This window comes from Oncorhynchus masou, chromosome 22 (assembly GCF_036934945.1).
Source record: "Oncorhynchus masou masou isolate Uvic2021 chromosome 22, UVic_Omas_1.1, whole genome shotgun sequence".
Taxonomy (NCBI): domain Eukaryota; kingdom Metazoa; phylum Chordata; class Actinopteri; order Salmoniformes; family Salmonidae; genus Oncorhynchus; species Oncorhynchus masou.
Genome location: NC_088233.1, coordinates 13,275,045 through 13,281,413, shown reverse-complemented (window position 1 = coordinate 13,281,413; position 6,369 = coordinate 13,275,045). Strand labels below are relative to the sequence as shown.

Genomic DNA, 6,369 nt, shown 5'->3' with positions numbered 1-6,369 from the left:
TGAGGGACCCCACCTGGATCCACTAGACCAGTCTCACACCATCACTAAGTGCTTCTTGGCTGCTCCCTATCCAGATATGTTATTTTCCTCATCCAGCCCACTGGTAACTGAGGCTGAAACAATCCCAGCTCCAGGCACACTGTCCATCTGCGCCCCTTCACAGCCAGTTCACAGAAGGGCCTCTGTGTGTATACTGTAATGCTATAACTACAGCCATTGTCAGGGCAGACAGCTATGGAGCTATGGAGACCAGGCAAAGCACTGCAAACCCCCTGCCCATCCCCACTCTGTAATTGTGGATGGCGTAGTAATCCATTGAAAGTAATGCGTCCATTCAGACTAATTGTTGAGCAGATTGAATGCACACATGACTTGACAAACAGTGGAAGTGACCAGTCTAACAACTACACAATATTTCATTTGAATTAAGGCTTTTGTGCAACTTTTAATGAGTTGACCTTGAGACAGGAGGAAGAAAGGGAAGAACTCTGATGACTGTGGAAATCTTCTACACTACAATTTCGCTGTTTTCTCTATTATTTAGCTCTTCTTTAGTTGAGCCTTCCTGACCAGATATCAAATCAGCGAATGGTCTGGATTTGGGGTTTTGATGTGTAACATCCCTTACACTCCGTTCCTCTCATATCGCAGAACCATGTACAGTATAACACCTAAGGCCCTGTCATCTGTTGTACAGCAGCTTAGATTCTGCTTTAAAACCAAAGATGATAGCAGTGTGTGTGTGTGTTGGGGTCAGTACGTCTGTGACGGAATTTGCCTTGACAGCTTTGGAGCTGTGCCCGGCAAAGAGGCGTGCTAACTGATGTGTCAGGTGTTTGCATTCTATCCACCAGCTCGTGTTGGTTCCGGCCCACGGCCCCTGAGCGATGCTAGTCAGTAGAGACAGCCCCCCACCCTGCTGCTTTTAGCACATTAGACGCTGCACCGGCCCTCTGTCAGACCACTGCTTGTCTCCCACCACCGGCTTTTGTGATGCCAGAAGACAGGGACTTGACAGAATAAACATGATGAGATTAGTTTGAGGACTGGAGCCTTTTGATTTGAAGTGTGTGTGTGTCCTAAGTTTTTTATTTTACCTAGGCAAGTCAGTAAAGAACAAATTCTTATTTTCAATGATGGCCTAGGAATGGTGGGCTAACTGCCTGTTCAGGGGCAGAATGACAGCTTGGGAGTTTGAACTTGCAACCTTCTGGTTACTAGTCCAACGCTCTAACCACTAGGCTACCCTGCCACCCCGGTGGTGTAGTGTGCTGTACTAAACAAGTTGCTCCTTGGTTACAGCGTTGATTATTGAGCAAGGTTTTTGTAACTCCCACTGAGCAAAAACTGGTTGAATCAACAATGTTTCCACGTCATTTCAACCCAAAAAATGAATGTCATGACGTTGAATTAATGTGGAAACTCATCGAATTTGCAAAAAGTAATCAACCTAACTGCATTTCCTGTTTTTGTCACCGAAATTTGAACCTTTTTCCAATGACATGGTGATGTTTTGCTGATTTCAAGTTGGATTCACAATAGTAGACAACTCAACCAAATGTAAATAAAAACTAGATGTTGAACTGACGCCTGTGCCAAGTGGGTTACATCATGCAGAGTTGAGTCACCGAGGAGAGTTTTTGTCACAGAATATTGCTCTGCCAGTGGGGCTGCAAGCTCTCTCTCTCTCTCTCTCTCTCTCTCTCTCTCTCTCTCTCTCTCTCTCTCTCCAACTCTCTCTCTCTCTCCAACTCTCTCTCTCTCTCTCTCTTTCTCTCTCTCACTCTCTCTCACTCAGTAAGTAAGTCATCATCTGCCAAAGCAGGAGGCCCTCGTGGGCTCCCTTCCTGCACACACACACACACACACACACACACACACACACACACACACACACACACACACACACACACACACACACACACACACACACACACACACACACACACACACACACACACACACCCTTACACACACACACACCCTTATTTGCAGTCCCATCATTCCCTTAAATGTTGTTCTCAGAGCACACCGTCAGACTTAATTTGAATAGGGCAGAAAAGGTGAATAATGATGCTGTTCAAAACAATACATTCTGGCCTTCGCAAGGGACATCTAGAGGAATAGCACCAAACATGACTGAAAACAACAGATAATAGATCAAGCATAGGTAACTTACATTATTTTCAGTTCACTTTATGGATCACTATGGACCAAATATATAACAAATTTTTAAAAACAACAATCCATTCATACAGCTCCATAGACCTCAGCTTCTGCCTGGCTTATTGTATAGCCAAGGCTGAAACTTCAATAGTGGTAAGTCTGTTATCTTCTCTCCCACCATTTCCCCACCCCCACACTTCTCCCTACTTTGAGGCCTTGGCTTGGTGGGAGAGACATCCAGTTTGTGTTTTCTTATTTGTGTTTGGAGTCAGGTCCCTGCTCAGATCACTGGAGGGCTGCTGTGTTGTGTCGGGACACAGCAGGGCGTAGAACGAACCAGCAGAGAGACGGGGGAGCAGAAAACGAGGACATGAAAATCAGGCGTCGACACAGGATGTCAAGGGCAATCATCGCCACAGCAATGTCACCATGGTGCATATTAAGTGAAACGTTGAGCGTGTAAAACTCCCGGAATTATGCTCCGCTGTTCCATCTCACGGCACATCAAATGGCAGTTGGTAGTTGAAACACGATGTACCCTCTCAAGTGCATTCATTTTTAGTCAGTTTTAAATGCGCTGCTGCTGTGCTGAGACAACACCCCCTGTGTGTGTGTGTGTGTGTGTGTGTGTGTGTGTGTGTGTGTGTGTGTGTGTGTGTGTGTGTGTGTGTGTGTGTGTGTGTGTGTGTGTGTGTGTGTGTGTGTGTGTGTGTGTGTGTGTGTGTGTGTGTGCGTGCGTTCAATTGCAAAATAAAAAATAAAGTAGAATTTCTCTTTAGGATCACTTAGGTTCTTTATCACAGGGAGGAGAGATAGGGGAACAGTGTTGGCCACTGAGTGTTCTTCCTCGGAGAGGTAAGAGGCAAAGTCATGTAGCATCCCTTTAAACAGGCTCCAGGGAGGTTACGGTGGAAGAAATGGCTTGTCTTCACCAGTGAGACAAACAACAAATGGATAATGGGGTTTGGTAGAGGAAGATAGGGCCCTGCACCCTACGGACAAATTAGAAAGTAGGCTATGATTTTGGACATTTTCATGTAATGTGCAATTGAAAATCACTTCAAATGCATCTGGTTCTTGTTGCGTTGTTCGCATTGAGAAGTATTTTGGGGGGAGAAATAAGCAGCTGTCTTTTGGTTGGAGAAGTTAAATTGGCCACAGGTTACAATACAAAAACTTTGTTTGAAAAATGCATTCATATCGAATTGTTATTCCTTTAGATGAAACGTTATCCTCTTCTCAGAACATATGTATGTTGTATTGTTCACGGTTTCAATCAGAATTTGTCCATGAAAAGCTGTTTATGAATAAAGCATCGCCAATACGATCAGGCACTTCAAAAGGGACTTTGAAAGTGGAATATAAATATTTCTCACCATATTTCTCGCGGCACGGCTCACTGAAACACACAATCTGCCCACGGCTGATAGTGGCACTTTTTAATTGCTTTTCTCCTTGTTTAATTAACACTATGGATCCACTGCATTTTGTGCTGAGAAGAAGAAAAAACTAAAATTACTCCACAATCAATCAGACAGACGTGATGAGTGCAGTTTTGTTGCGACAAAAATAGCCCAAATAACTAGATTTTAATAGCTGTTTCACAGAAATCCCAGTTTGGACAAAAGAGCATCAAAAACGTCTTACCTCACCTATCAAGCATCATCAACTGGATCGAGTCCCCAAGCTGACAAGGTAAAAATACGTCTTGCTGCCCCTGAACAAGGCAGTTAACCCACTGTTCCCCGGTAGGCCGTCATTGTAAATAAGAATGTGTTCTCAACTGGCTTGCCTAGTTAATTAAAGGAAAAAAATAAACAAAAAAACACCTACCTCTTTCAATGTCCATCTGGGCCCGCATTTTCAAAGAGTCTCAGATTAGGAGTGCTGATCTAGGATCGTTTTGCCTTACAGAACATAATGAAAAACATTATATGATCAGGGGTTGACCTGATAAAATTTCACCAGACCAGATCCTAGATCAGCCCTCCTACTCTGAGAAGCTTTTTGAATACGGGGCCTGGCCTCCAAGGACATACTGTAGCTACAGATGCTCTCTTGAGAGGTTGCTCAGAGGGTTCAATGTCTTGCTAACCCATTCTGAATGTTTATGTAACAAAATGTCTGCCAGGTCGCATGAAGGGCATTTGGATCTGGTTTAATGTCTCGGTAACTCATTCTGCATGGTTATGAAACAAAATGTCTGCCAGGTTGCATGAAGGGCATTTGGATCTGGTTTAATGTCTCGGTAACTCATTCTGCATGGTTATGAAACAAAATGTCTGCCAGGTTGCATGAAGGGCATTTGGATCTAGTTCAATGTCTTAGTAATCCATTCTGCATGGTTATGAAACAAAATGTCTGCCAGGTTGCATGAAGGGCATTTGGATCTAGTTCAATGTCTTAGTAATCCATTCTGCATGGTTATGTAACAAAATGTCTGCCAGGTCGCATGAAGGGCATTTGGATCTGGTTCAATGTCTTAGTAATCCATTCTGCATGGTTATGAAACAAAATGTCTGCCAGGTTGCATGAAGGGCATTTGGATCTGGTTTAATGTCTCGGTAACTCATTCTGCATGGTTATGAAACAAAATGTCTTCCAAGTTGCATGATGGGCATTTGGATGTTGTTCAATGTCTTAATAACCCATTCTGCATTATATTGTACATCTGAAACAAAATGTCTGCCAGGCCATCCATCATCTCTCTACTGAGCCCCATCCATCATCTCAGAGCCGGGCTGACACCCACTCTGCTCCTGTTCCTCTCGGCTCGGTCGTGATTGGTCGATTTCAGGGAACTGCACAGAGGCGCAGCGTAACATTCCAAACTGTACAACTTGACAGAAACTCATTGATTTAGAAATCTACTGAGATGGGATTCATCAACCTTGGGGTCTGGACTGTGTGGTGTGGTCTTTGTGAAGGTTTTTGGAGGGAGACCTACTGTAGACACATCCACTTTGTGTAGGCAAGGAAGAAGGAGGTATATTGTGAACAGGTCGTTTACACTGGCATGATGTGGTGTGGATTGGGCTGGGCCAGAAGCATGCATGTACTGTAGTGGGTAGGTGACAGGTAGCCTAGAGAAGTGGGCCAAGTAGGATGTAAACACAGACAGACAGACAGACAGACAGACAGACAGACAGACAGACAGACAGACAGACAGAATCAAATAGAGACCTGACATGAGGGCTGCGGGCCACTTCCTGTGTCTGAGATGTGAGATGTGCCTGCTGGTCATCTAATAACCCCTTAGCTTGCAAAATTTACAAGACACACGACGATCTCAAATTCATATTCCTTTCAACTTCAAAATGGTCTGCCTTCTTTAAAGATAAAAGCAACCCAATAGCACTAGGATTCATCTTTGAGATATAAAGATAAGATTCAGTCACTCTGAATGTTAGGAAAGCCTTCATGTGGAGGATGCAGAGAGGGGAAAATATCTGCTTTGAGAAAAAATACAATGATCCATACAATACCAAATGTCAATCTTAATTGCATTGCAAGAGTAGCTTTCTTGCTTGTGGAAATACAGTAATCACAATCTGTATATGAACCCACATGGAACAATATAGTTTATGCCATTTAAACCGCTGAAGAGAAATCCCTCAAAGATAACATTTGAAAGGATTGTGTTTGTAATTCTGCTGCAAATCAATGAAGTGGAAAAAAGGCAAATGATTAGTCTTATGGAGTGGCAATTTAATGACAAAGTAGATTTCTTGCAATTAAGATAAATTACTTCATTCTATTTACAATGCTGAGTTGCATACAGTGGATAATACCCCGGGTAACACACAGGGACGGTGTACTGGCAGAAAACAAGAACGTTGAATTAGGAAATCATGGCAAAATCCTGACTGTTTCTGGCATGAGAAAAAGTCAGTTGACAGTCAAGGAGACCCAAACATGAAGCAGTAACACTACTGTATTGAGTTTAGGATTTTGCTGGTCAGTTTGTGTGATATTCAAACGCCCCCCAGTTATTAGATCTATGCCATTATATGTAGCGATATCCCAATCACAGTGGCAGGTATAAACATTTTGGGGACTGATTGGATCTAGTGAAGTCACTTCCCGAGGTGGACATATTGTTTTAGCTGTTATGCAGCCATCTGTAATCACGTCGGGGACACTGGCTAAAACTTCACAGTATCCTGCACCACTCTATCTCAACTGGATTAACACAAAACAGTG

At 43.4% G+C, this 6,369-nt stretch overlaps 1 long non-coding RNA gene across 1 annotated transcript; it reads left to right on the top strand.

The window, feature by feature from the left end:
- The first annotated feature begins 2,016 nt into the window (after window positions 1-2,016).
- Window positions 2,017-3,419, top strand: LOC135508645 (uncharacterized). The gene is made up of 3 exons (XR_010450827.1): window positions 2,017-2,170; window positions 2,259-2,319; window positions 2,439-3,419. It is a non-coding gene; the product is annotated as an uncharacterized LOC135508645 (long non-coding RNA).
- The last annotated feature ends 2,950 nt before the right edge of the window (window positions 3,420-6,369 follow it).